General features: G+C 43.3%; 1 protein-coding gene across 8 annotated transcripts in view; it reads right to left on the bottom strand.

Annotated features, from left to right (window-relative positions):
- Positions 1-14063, bottom strand: part of Dab1 (disabled 1) — a 1125345-nt gene that overhangs the window by 986110 nt on the left and 125172 nt on the right. Inside the window, exon 2 of one of the 8 annotated variants that reach the window (XM_030253166.1) lies at positions 2840-2933. The exons of the other annotated variants lie outside the window; for them this stretch is intronic. The gene's annotated coding sequence lies outside the window, so the exon portion shown is untranslated. The remainder of the gene's footprint in view (positions 1-2839; positions 2934-14063) is intronic. 8 annotated transcript variants of the gene reach the window in all.

Here is a 14063-nt window from a genome sequence, read left to right as displayed (position 1 = left end):
ACCTCCACCCAACCCTAGGTGTCTTATTGGGATGTTTTCATTCAATTGCAGTAAAATATTGGAATATTAGAATCCTTCTTCCATAGCTCGTGGTACAGCACTATTTTCTGAGTCTGCCCTGCATGGGGCAGACTCATGGCTGTCGTTACATTCCACCTCAAACAGAGGTTCTGGGAAGGAATCACAGGGCAGAGTCCTGAATGCTCTGTGGATAAAGCCTCCACCAGGCATCAAGCTTCTGGCTCAATGCCGGATGCCTTACATGCAGGTTTATTTCCTGTTTTGAAGCCTTCCACCTGCTGATGAAGCTGACGTGATTAAAGCACACTACTGAGATGTCTCCATCTGCCTCTGTCCGCAGCCCCTCTATTAGTGCCTGGTCCTGGGGAGAAAGACATCACCCAGGTACCAGAGTATTTGGAAGTCTTTGGTGGCACCTCATTAACCAGAATATCAACTTCTGAGCTTTTGTAGGTCTAACCTGCCTCTCATGCTCTCCCTCGGGCCAGTGTCCTCCACTCTATGCTGCCCCAGCTACCCTGTACCTTATACACTTACACCACACATCTGCCCGCCACTCTTGAACACACACATATGCATCCTCCCACTTGCCCTGCTGTTCCAGCTAGGTGGACTTCCCTTCCGTCCTCTAGCCAGCAATCCCTGGTCACTGTTCAAAGTCCAGTAAAACCCACTTCAAAATGATCTGCTCGCCCACTCCCTGAGTTGTGCTTCAGCATTTCTCACTGGCTCCTCCAGCTAGAATACATAGCATGGGTCATGGAAAGTGACAATCACTAGTCTGGCTGATCATCTCCTGGCCGTGTGATCTTATGCAAAATGCACAGTCTTCCCAGGACTTATTTCCTCAAATACATAATGGAAACAATTACCTGGAAACAGGAACAATCCTTGCATGGGACTCCTGGAATGGGATGTCAGTGTAACAGCCCACAGAAGGTTCGATGCAGACAGAGGCTATCACAGACAACAGCTATTACTGTCTCCCTGGCGTTGTAATAGGAACTCAATAACTATGCTTGTGCTTTATTACTCTCTAGCTGTGCCCTCTTAAAACCAATTAACTTCTAAAGAAGTCCCACTTTAAGAAGAAAAACTTAACATGAGTCAATCAGCGGCTGAAAAGAAAGGCTCACCAGTCTGCTATTGCCGGCATACTAATTCTCATTATTTGCCGATTAGGTCACTATGCCAAGTGAGGGCTTTTTAAAGGATCCCTGAGGTTGGGGAGCTCTTCCAGGATTGGGGCTTATTGAATGTCAATCACTTTGCTGTGCAAATCAGCAGTGAGTTATACAGGACCTCCCCTACTTCCTTCTCCACAGAACACTGACATGGAGAAGCTGGAGAGCCAGCAGGCTCCAGACAAGGATGTCAACCCAAGGCAGAGCTGGAAGTTTCCTTTCCTTCACTCAGGAAGCAGTGTGGTGTTTCCCTGGACATGGGGTCTGGAGATGAAGGTGGAGAAGGCTAGGGCGTTGTTGGTTGAGCAAAGAAGAAATTTGCACAAACTTATCCAGACCCAAGTAACATCTATGGGCATATTGCTAGCCCAGCTGGCTTATCCTTTCCAGACATCTACTTCTTTCAAGCATTGATTAAACATTATTATTATCTAGGAGAAGGGGTGAAGATTGAATAAAGTACCCGCCGTCTTGTAGCTCTTGGTCTGCAAGAGCCTAAGAAGGTAACCTGGGGCTATTTTTTTTAACTCACTTTTGTTTCTATGGGTGTGTCCTCTATAGTTCTCCTAACAGCTGCACAAAAGTTCTTTCTGGAAACATACCCCTCCCCATTACTATGCTAAAGCAATTAAAATAAATAAAGTTGGGTTCTGTCCGCTTTAAAACCAAAAGAGACCACAAGACTCAGCAGGCAAATCTGGGGGCTTCACCTCCCAGTTGAAGCCTGTAATCTCAATCTCTCCTCTCTCCTCTCTCCTCTCTCCTCTCTCCTCTCTCCTCTCTCCTCTCTCTCTCTCTCTCTCTCCTCTCTCCTCTCTCCTCTCTCCTCTCTCCTCTCTCCTCTCTCCTCTCTCCTCTCTCCTCTCTCTCTCTCTCTCCTCTCTCCTCTCTCCTCTCTCCTTTCTCCTCTCTCTCTCTCTCTCCTCTCTCCTCTCTCCTCTCTCCTCTCTCCCCTCTCCCTCCCTTTCTCCTTTTTACTTTTCACCCCTCAGCAGATTAGGGTGCTTTGTGAGGAAGAACTTTGCCTTAAGACTCTATGGAGATTATTTTAAGTCATAGAAGGGCAGTCTGCCGGGAGGAACGTCCATGATAAATAGATAACATCTGTTTCCTGGACAAGTGCTGTTTTCTAGGTTAGATGGACATTCACCTATCTATAGCACATTCATCGCTGACTGAGGAAAGACATTGGGAATTGCTGCTCATATCTTCTTTAATGAAATCCATTGGGAAAGTTCCATCAGAAGAGAATGGTGGGCACCTGTCACTCTTACCCTAGTGTAGAAAACAGGAATGCCAGAGACACCTATTCTGGGAAACAATGTCTAACTTTAGAGTTTTGCCTCACCCACTTTGAAGGGGAATAAGGTTGACTAACTTTATGAATCATGACACATAGGTTGTTCATGTAATATTTAACTTATTTACTTCATTCATTCATTCATTTAATAAATGTCTCCCACCAGTGGGATACAACATCAAATAAGGTATGCTTTCTGATCTCAAGGAGTTCATAGCTTGGGTTTAGTGACACTCATCAAGACTGAAGTACTATATCATGGAGCTGTGAAAGAAGACAGGTTGAGAAGCCTTGGTGCAGGAGAGGGTGTGTGGTTGGAGCAGGGAAGTCTTACCTGAGAAGGAACCAGTAGAGGAGAGGACAGCCAAGGAAGTGGAGATGACATCTTAGAGTGGGAGAAGACATGGTAGTAACTTGTCATTCAAGACCTTTATAAGACACAATTCAGAAAAATGGGGCCTCAGCCGCCTGCTTTATCATCTACCAGATATACCTTCATTCTTGACTTGGTCACAATTAATGCACTTGTGAAAACCAGTACCAACTGCTCCAATTACTACTGAGGAAGAGCACAGCCCTAGCTTTTAGCAGAGAAGCAAGGGCTCTCACCCGGGCTCCTTCCATTAGGCAATCCATTTGGTTTTCCTAAACCTTGGTACTCTGTTTTGTAAGCCAGAGCTCTAGCTTCCTTGAAAAGCTGAGGCAAGGGTTAAACAGATGATGTGCATGCGGCGCCCAGGCTGTGTTTACAGATGCATCACATTTCCGGCCACTGGTCCTATTACCACGACTATTATTATCTTGAACAAAGATTATGGTTTTGTGTTAATGTCTTTGATGGTAACTGTTTCTGGAAGGAGAGATATATGAGAGGAAAGATTGCCCCTCAATAAAAAGGTTTCCAATGTTTTCTATTAGGAAATCATGAGCAATCTGACCTTGTAAAAAATAAAACGGTATGAATTCTTTACATCTTGGCTCGGTTCCTAAAGGCAGCTAAAGTGAGATTAGAGACAAAGAGAAACATTGCAGAGAAAGGCTGCCTTAATTTCCGAGGTGAATGAGATGGATAGCCCTGGTGCCCAGCGGTAAACCTCTTAGTATTTATGAAACTGAAATTACACCATTCCAATAAAAGGGAAAGCCAACGAAGGCACACTCTACATAATGGCCTCTTGTTAGGTCTTCCTGATTACCTGGGCTCCCTTTTCATGAAAATGCCAGTACCCAGTGTTACAGGACCCCTGTCTGCTGGGGGCAGACAGGAACTGTTTATTTAACCAAGTGAAATTTTACACTTAAATAAAAAATACTAGCTGTGTTTGGGTGCGAGAAACAATTACCTAAGCTCAACAGCAACAGCGGCAAATTGCATCTGCAGCCAAAGCAAGGCCACTGATCACACCTCAGCAGCGGCCCTACATCAAAGGCAGCCGGCCTTGTTTCTTCATCTGCGGTTTGAACAATATTTCTCTTTGATCTTGGACACCAAGAAGCAGCATGGGAGAGGCAAGGGAGGGGAGGGGAGGGGTTGCCTGGCTGATGTAGAACAACATGCTGAGGTTGTGTGGTTGAAAAGCCAAGCAGCGCCAGGAAATCTCCATCTGATGGAGAGCTGAAATCTATGGAAACAGCATCAAGACAGAAGGGTCTCACTCGGTCAATAGGTCTCTCTTGGAGGTAACTGCATGTTGCTATGATGACATGGTGACATGAGGATACAAGGGTAGGGGAGAAGAGAGAGGGATGATTCGAAAGCTGTGTAAGAGAGACCAGATTGGACATCCACTTTGAGCGCTACTACGGGTGGGATCCTGGACATATTTTGGAACGTATGAGATGTGAAAGGTCGCATCTCATAGGCACTAACCCCTTTCACATACCACTAAGCTGCTCTCATCCAGGTTAAGGATGACTTTTCCAGTTTGGGTTTCCTCTTCCCATCTCTTTCACACTTGCCTTGAACACTTTGAATTTCAGGGGCAAGTGTTCAGTCCTTCCTTCATCCTCCCACTCTGATTCATAGCCGTAAGCCTGCAGATTTCGTACCTGTTAAGAGGGACAATTCCACCAACTGTCAATCTCTAGCCTAAGCAGGTAGATGCTTTCACATACCAGGCCAGAACCAGGCAAGCAGACAGACTAACAAGGACTGAGTTTCTACGTCAGGAGACAAAGAGAAAGGACATCTGGAACAGCTCCTCTCGACGGGGAAAGATTGATTTACTCATTTATGTGAGGGGACTCAGTATTAGATACATTTTGTTATCCCCTTGCTCCCCTAAATGTGTTCCTCTCCAAGGTCACTGTTGAAAGCCCTTTCTGTCTGGATCAGCAGTTTCCACGCTGCTCTTACAAAGATCTGCAGGCCCTTTCCTACCCTTTAGTACTTCACAGGGGTAAGGGTGGCAAAAGAAAGAAGGCTGCTCTCAGTCCCTTTGCATTCTGCCTCTTTCAACATAGCAACTATGTTTTTATGAGTTTTATTCATTTGTTAATCCAAAGCCATTATCTTCAACAAATGATTCCAGATTTGTGAAGTGGTGATAGCCACAGGCCCAGGCCTTAGGACAAATAGTCTCTGTGCAAGGTCCTTCCTAACCAGAGAAAGGTCCTTATCAGTCAAGACTCAGCAGGAAATCCTGGTTCAGCCCACTAGATGTTAGGAGTTATTCTGAGCGTATGTGTTAATTCCATTTTCTCTTCTCTGATTTCTCTTTTGAACCAAGGAGTATTATTCCCATGTGATTTAACTACTAAAGATCCCAGATAGAAGGCAACATGCCCATGGTCATGGAGACAGAAAATGACAGAACTTAGCCCTGCCCACCGGGACTCATTACCAGGGATAAAAATAGACCTCAGACTCAGTTTACTGTAGCACCTGTCTGTACACTACTGACCAACCAAAGTCTGGCTGCTTCTAAACATGAATGCTCTCATTCCTATCATTCTGCTAAGACTAATGAATCTGTATGGGGTTTTTCACCTTAGTTATTACAACCTACTTTATCTAATGGCCTAACTGTCTATTAATTAGCATAGTCTACCTGTGCAACTCAAGAAACTAACCTACCAAGTTCTATGACCTACTGATATTCCACATCTCTTATAAAAATAGGTTAAAATGTATGTGTTTATAGTCTCACATTACAGATCTCCAAATGGGTAGCTAAGAGAGTCAATGTAACTTTGAAGAGAAATTCTTACTCTACCAGAGGACTGGCTTGTTTGCTTTCTTGATCCCCTTATCCATCCAAGATGGCCACCATCATATCTGAGCTGGTCTCTTCTCTCAATGTCAATTGGAAATGATTTTCTCCCCTAACTAACTTTGCATCTGAAGTTTTCAGATATCACCCTTAGAACCCCCTACCACCAGCCCTAGCCGACCTCTGTTCCTTCCGTTTGCCAGAATCTTATACTGCTTTCTAAATTGAAGAAGTCTTGAAAGGAAGGAAATGGGTATGATTAAACTAAGCTAGAGTCACCGACTTGAGGAGAGTCCTTTGTTTGAATACATATCTAGGAGGAGAGTGTGCACTCAAAATTAAGTTTCTGCTGGTAAGACAATGGAGAATAGAATAGAGCTGTAGCCAATGCTACAATTTCTCATATCTACTCTCTCCCAGCCTTGATATTTCTTAAACCAGCCAGCTGCTACACCTCATCTGTTTGTGTTTTCTGAATCAAGCACCATCCTACAGCCAGAGTAAGGCACCCATCAAACAAATACAATCATATCTCCACTTAAATGGCTAATGTTTCAATGGCTTCCAATTATTTATTCCCAGAATAAAGTCTAAATATTTTGAGTCATTACATTCTTCCATCCCCACAGGCTCTGAGCTTTATCTGTCCTCCACTGTATGTGACTCCTTCTGCCTGAGAGTTCCAAAAGACCCTACTCTGCCTGGAGGACACTACTTGTCACTGGGAACCCCATTTCACAGTCTCTGTGTCACTTCCCAAGCCCATGGATGTCTGCAACACTGGAACTAGGAAATGAACACAGGGTCCTGGAGAATGTCACCCAAAAGCCAATGAAATCAAGGAAAGCCTGGGGTATAAGGGAAGCGAAGAATATCACTGTTAAGTAAAGGATACATTCAAGAGCAAAAAGAGAAAGGAATTTTAGAGAGCAACAGCAATCCAAAAGCACCAACTGGGGCATGAAACAGTTTCTGTAGGCTGTCTATGACTAGAAAGGCCACCTTACCATAGTGACTTCCAGGAACTTGTCATTCACATAGAGGTTACAGGGCATTTTATGAGCCCTCCCCTAGCTGATTTGCTTCGGGTGAACTGTTCGCTCTTGGCAGACTCTGTACTGCAGAAGTCTGACCATGTGGTCCGGATTCCAGTTAGCTAGTTTCCAGCTCCTGGGGAGAAGAGACCGGAGGCTATGCTAGTTGGGATATTTCCTTGTTCCCTTATCTCTACTTTGGACAGCTTCACCAAGCTTTTGTGTTTCAGTGGCTAGATTGTCTACTGGGGAGGTCTGCTGGTGCTGGAGAAGCATCTCCCCAGGTCACGTGGGGCTGCAGTAAACTGGTTCCTTTACTTTCTCCCTCCTGCCTAAGGATGGCAGCAGCTCCCTGCTGTCACCAAGTCCCAGGTGCCTCCCAATCTCCTGATCGCTTTGTGATTTTTGCCATCACTGTGTAACCAATTCTTGGAATTCAATTTGCTGTTTTCCATCCTTTTAGTCGATTTGTTTCTGTGATGGAGTCTGACAGACATAGGCACTAAGCCAATTCTGCAAGATCTCTGTGTGAAATGTCTCTTTGCTCCATCCTTTGTTTTGTTTTTAGGAAGCAGAGCATGATAATGAGAAGCAAAAGGATGGCAGTTGGGAGAACAGGAATCAAACTCCAGTTAAACATGGACCATCCAAAAGCTGTTGTGAAAAACCACACAAACTCTTAAGTCTTGGCTTCTTCATCTAAGGTTAAAATGGGATCCATTCTTCTAAGCCATCATTTTAGGGCCAAGTAAAGTATTGGAGAGAAAGCAGTGTCGAGGCTCTAACTAAGTATTGAGAAACAGTCCTTATACAGCCCTAAATTACAACACTGTGTCCTAGACCAGTGAGTGGTTTTGATGTCTTTGATATCTGCTGTGGCAGTGCTTAGCCAACTTTATTATGCATCAAATAATCCTGTGACTGCATTAAATGCCAATCCAGATTCTGCATAGCTTTGATGGAGCTGGGATTTCTGCATCTCCATGTCTGCTTTTAGATGCTGCTGCTGCTGAAGGTTCATTTAAACAGCATATCTCTAGAGTTGGTAAAGGTTTTCCTGTAAAGGGCCTTAGGAAAAGAATTTTAGGTTTTGGAAGCCATACCATCTCTTATGCAGTTATTCTAACACCAATAGAAATTATCTTATGAAAGTAGGCACTAGGGACTTGGCTCCAGGGTTGGAATTTACTGATCCCTACTCTACACACCAAGTTGTCTCAGACCATGGTTCTCTTTACTGATATTTTATTCTTAACCCCTATCACTTGATGGGCTGGAGAGATGGCTCAGTGGTTAAAGCATACTGCTCTTGCAAAAGACCTGAGCCTGGTTTTTAGTACTCATGTCATGTGACTCACAACTACCTGTAACTCAAGTTTCAGGGCTTCTGATACTTCAGTACTCCATGGGCAATGAACTCATATGTATAACCTCGTGTATATACACATACATAGTCACATAAAATAAAAATAAGTACATAAAGTCTTGATGTGTAACTGGACAGCTGTTCTTACAAACAGACTAGAAAACCCCAGCTCATTTATTTTTTGGTGTTTTCTACATCCCAAGACATATTCCAAGTCCTTAATAGGTATTTTCTTTACTGTTCATAATCCTCTGAAGAAGGTGTTGTCACTTTGACCCCCACTTTTCAGAGGAGACACAGAATTTAGATGACTCTTTATAGGTCACAAGAGAGCCAGGGTTGAGGACCAGAATCACATTTATTCTTCTTTCCCTCTCACCCTCAGAGCCTATAATGGTGTTAGGCACATGATAAGCAATTAGCAAAGAAGTCCTGATTGAAATTTTTTAAGTATACTGCCCTGAACTCACATCGCTGTGAATCTAGGTCACAAGAAAAGGCATTGAAGTTCCTCTGAATCCTCACCACATACATAGAAGTTGAGCCTGGAGCTACCAATTATCATATCTAAAAATGCCTAAAAAGCATTAATAATTTAGCAGTTACATTTATGTAGGGAAAGATTCCTAACAGTGTATAGGTCCCTGATGGTCAAACACTGTGTGTCCAGTGAAGGTCTGGGCATTTGGTGATATTTCCTATCTATCTATTTGTTAACTGTCAGGAGAAAGATGGGGGTAAAGTAAGAAAAATACAGAGGAGCTTCCAGCTGGGGCCTTATGTTGTATAGATGCCTACTAGTTGCATTGAGAACTCCACCATAGATGGGGTAGACTTTTTCATCACGTACCTGTCCATGTCACCCATGTGCCTATAAATACCCCTTCACCCAGACTGATGTCACTAAACTCAACTAACTCATTGGCTCACCTAGGTGAATTTGGATGTCATTCTTTCTTTGGTATCTCTTTGGCTCCTCTTTCTGAGCTGGATAGACATAGTCTTCTCATTCTTTCTTTGGTATCTCTTTGGCTCCTCTTTCTGAGCTGGATAGACATAGTCTTCTCAGTAAAAGTTATACATTGCTTTTTAAAGCAATGAGATTATCAGAGAGATGTTTAAAGTACCATTCTCCTTAATGGAAATGACCCCTAACTATCAAGATTTTAAAGATGCAAGACTTTCATATGGTGAAGGTCTGATGCTGGCTCTCTTTCCCCTGCCCCAGACCTTCCCTTCAGATCATCGTTCCTAACTAGTTTCTTTCAAACCGAGAAACCAGATCATCAAGATTAGCATAATGGTAAAGTTAGTGTAAATCAGTCCTAAGCAACGACTTCATCAACTTAATTAATGAAGAAAGGTGAGTTTCAATGCCTTTGCTCTGTGGCAGTTATGATATGAGACTCAAGTTTGTATGTGTGCTTGCTCACCTACCTATGAATGAGGTCATTAGACACTAGACAAGAGTACTTCTTAAGGGGCTGAAGAGAGAGTTCAGCATTTAAGAGCATTAGTTGTTCTTCCAGTAGACCGAGGTTCGATTCCCAGCACTCACACAGCATCTCACAACTGTCTGTAACTCTAGTTTCAGGAGATTCAACATCCTCCTCTGGCCTCCTCAGGCACCAGGAACACACAGTGCACGTGTAAACAAAACTCATACACATAAAATAAAATGAACATTTTTTCAAGTATTCATTAAACCATGCATGATCACTCATGTCTATAATCTCTGTACTTAGGCTGAGACAGAATGATCATCATATATTTGAAGGTAGCCTGAGCTACACAATATATTCCAGGCTACTCTGGGTTATGAAAAAGGACCTTGTTTTAACAAAACAGAAACACTTATTAATAGTTTATCAGTGCTTTAACTTAATAAGTAAGAAAACCATAGCTCATATAATCATAGAGTTATAATCAAGAGCTTAAGTACATAGTGAAGAATTACTCCATGTGTATTGCTGGCCAGAGGAGCTTCAGAGGCCCTGAAAAGAATGCAGGCTATTGCTATTCCTCTGTGTTAACTACATGAACTAGATGGCAAGGCTGTTGCTGTAGAAGAACATACTTTAGTTACAGGATACAGAGGTATCTTTCCTTCTGGCTAGCCTTCACAATGCTGGCAGGTCTCATGCATACTGCTGGAAGAAAATCTAGTGTCTCACCCAATTATAAACCATGTGTGTGGCAATGTAATTCACATGTAAGATATGCCTGCCCACTGGTGTAACAGTGGCACAATTATTTTAAGGATAACCAACTGCTTTGTGGTTGGATTTGAGGCTGTCTCAACAGGAGGGAATATAAACCTTCCCAAAGACCTATGATTGGGGAGAGCATGGGTGCAAGTGGGGAACACATTTCAAATGGACCCCTAAATGAACATGTTGTCAAACTGACTTCTAAATATTTATACTTACAACCATAGACCAGTGCAGCTCTCATTCTGGGGCAGAGTAGTTTCTATGTATAGTGGGTGATGGTTTACAGTGTGACTCATACCTGGTCAAAGTGCTACAAACAAGCATCTGAGGAGCACTCAGCATTAAGCAGGACACCAATATCAACATCATCAACATCATCAACATCACTAACAACAACAACCCCACAGTTCCAGGAACCATCACAAAAGAGAGACTAAAAATGATTTAAGAGCTTTAGGATGAAAAAGAATATCATAAAATACTGCCAACTGGGAATGGCACTACTGTTGCTCCCATGAGTGCACAGAAGCTCTGTATATTAGAACATGATAGGGACCTTCCACCTCATCACAGACAGAGGACATTTCCAAAAGGCCCCATCCTCTCCTGAAGAACGACTGCTGGAGGAAGGGGGTGTCAATTTCTCTCTATTGGCATTGCCACTAGGAGAACAAATGGCACCATCCCATGGGCTGGAGTTCTAACTGGAAAGAAATGGAGGAAATCAGATAAGCATCAGTCTTTATCTCTGATACCTGACTGACTCGGAATCAGCGATCTTCTTTCTGCTATGGTGAGTCATCCCTCTCGTTGCCACGCCCTCCTCACACAATGGACCACTCTCTAACAGTGGAAGAAACCATTCTGTTCTTCAGTTAATTGTGTCAGGTATTCCATCACAACAAGAAACACGACATCAAATATACCTGCCGACACTGACCTCCAAAGAGAAGGCAGCTGCTTACTAGGTTGCGCAAGAGCAAAGTTTTCTGAGCAGAAGGAAAAGGATAAGTAAGGACCTCAAGGCAAAGTGGGAACATGAAGTGCACAATGCAGAGCACAAGGGCACGAGTCAAGTCTGAAGATGGGGACAGTGTCTGTACCTCCATGGTCTTACCTCATCAGTCCTAACGGAGGGGACTGGCTGCTGCCACTGTCTGTACTGCTTACTGGAAAGCAGAGGGAAGACAAAGAAACAATGGGAAAGCTAACCAGCCTGGAGCCCATTTGTGACCCCTCCTGGCCTCTGATGCCTGCCCCTGGTTCATTCCTTGCTTCCTCCAAGGACTTCAAGAGGCATTTCCAAATTAGTTATACCAGGGGCTCTTTTCCTGTGAGGAAAGAAAATGAAGCATTTACTGGACATTTGCTCTACCATTTCCTGTAATTTAATCAACCCTGCACAACAAAACAATTGAAGCTCCCAGCCCTCTTTAGAGTTACAGAAATGACAGGGCTAGAGAGGCAAAGAAGATGCCCCACCAAGCAGTGATAATAAAGGAGCTGGCCTTCCTTCCATACCACACTCCTCACCTATCTGTTCCTCCTCCTTTCCTCTAGCGTTAGCCGGCAAAGCCATCTGTGAAGGGTACCACAAAAAGCCCCCCTAAAATAAAAACAGTTATAGGAGGCCCTATTGTTTGCTTTCAAGATTTGCTATAAACATTAGAGGAAAGCCACTTACTTCTCCCTGAGTACCTAGGATCTCCATCAGTCAGGCTTTCAGCAAGACACAAATAGCAAATAAAACTGGGGGAGGGGAGATTTAGATGAGCTTGGAAAAAAATAACCTTAACAATGGTATACCATAGGAAGAAAGAGGTAAACTGTGGTGGTTGTTCTGAGTTCTATTTTAACTTTCTCTTTGAGGGCTCCAGGAAAGGCAATGGGAACCCAGTCCTGGAGAGGACTAGGAAGAGCCAGGGTGGAGATGCCCCACAAGAGCTGTGATACAGTTTCCAGGTACTAGAGACAGCAGCTAGAGTTCATAATACTCAAAACTCACTCTTCTATTTCCAAAGATGCTACCAATTGGCCCAATTCAACAAGAAGCCAAAGAATATTAGGGGATAGATTGAGTTCCCTCTTATTTTGTAATTCTACCCTCTAGTAATTCAGAATGTGTCTGTAAATGAAGATATGTACTGTAACTAGGGAAATAACACAAATGAGGGTTCATAGATGGACCCTAGTCTGATTGACTAGTGTTCTTTTAAAAGAGAAATTGGTATAAAGCACGTACAAAGAGAGGAGACATGAAGACCCAGAAAAGGAGGTGTTGCACAAATCCCAAGAGAAAGTCTTAGACAAAAGCTATCCACAGACATATGACCTCAGAGGTACAATTTCCAGGAATCTGGCAACTAAGTATGAATGGTTTTAGCCATCAAGGATATAGGGACTTGTGATAAAATACTTAGCAGCAGTACAATACAGAAGATAAGGAAGATGATGAGGATGGTGACTCCAAGTCATGAAACAGGTGACAAAGGAGGCGGGAGGCTACTGAGGAGAAAATGGAAGACAGACAGCAAGCAACTCTTACTATACCTCTCAGGGTAGTTCAAGAATTTTTGCCCAAGGCTGTGCTCTACTAGTGACTATACTGTGGTCCTGTCAAAGATCTAGTTTCCACATCCTCCTTGGACCTCTTCCTTGTGGGAAACTAGCTATAGTTGACTTTCTGTGCACATATGAGCACATATTACAAATCTTCCCAAGTATCCTGCCTTCATGACTTTTTTTCCCCTGGACTGTCTGAATGTTCATAGATAAACATCCAAACAATGGAGAGTATGTCATTCCTTATGATAAAATGGATGACTGATGGATGGAATGAAGAGAGCTAACATTTATCTACTACCATGTATAGCAATTTCAGTGAGAGTGGCCCCCAAAGACTCATATATTTAAACATGTAGACAATAGTTGGTGGAACTTTCTGGAAAGGATTAAGAGGTGTGGACTTGCTGGAGAAGATGCACCACTGGGGGTGGGCTTTGAGGTTTCAAAATCCAGAGTCCATTTTCAGATAGCTCCCTCTCTCTACCTTGTACTTGTGGATCAGGCTGCAAGCTCTCAACTACTACCCCAGTGCCATTCCTGTCTGCCCGTCTTCCTGCTGCCATGCTCCCTGGCACAATGGTCATGAACTCACTCTGAAACTGTAAGTCCCCAATAAACTCTTTCTTTGAAAACTTGCTTTAGTCGTGGTTTCTGCACAGCAATGTAAAATGCTTTCATGTGTTTTAATACCTCTTGAGTAAAAAGCATGGAGCCAGGAACAAATTATTATGAGCTCTTTATTCTGTAGTTTCCATGTGCCAGGCAGGAGTGAGAGGGAAATACCTAACATCCCATGGCACAGGTACAAACAAACATATCATAAAAACTGTAGGCCACAAATACTTGGATGGCCTGACTCGTATCAGAGATTACAGGTCATCCTGTTACCACGCCCTGTGCCAGAGGATCTTCTGAACATTACTATGCCAAACCTCACCATATCAAATAAGAGAGGGAAGACTGGGCCTGTTATGTAGGTATTAGGGGCCAGGCAGAGAGAAGCAGGGTTTGCTGTATAAGGCTACATAGACAATAGATACAGCACTGGAAAAGAAAGAAGCAGCTCAATTCAAGACACACAATACATATACCACACTGAGGGTGGGGTTGTAAGCTTGGTGATAGAGCTCTGACCTGGGTTACCTAAGACCCTGGCTTTTATTATCAG

The sequence above is a fragment of the Mus musculus genome, chromosome 4, assembly GCF_000001635.26.
Source record: "Mus musculus strain C57BL/6J chromosome 4, GRCm38.p6 C57BL/6J".
Lineage (NCBI taxonomy): Eukaryota > Metazoa > Chordata > Mammalia > Rodentia > Muridae > Mus > Mus musculus.
The sequence above is the reverse complement of the archived record's forward strand: the minus strand, read 5'-3'. Positions and strand labels throughout refer to the sequence as shown.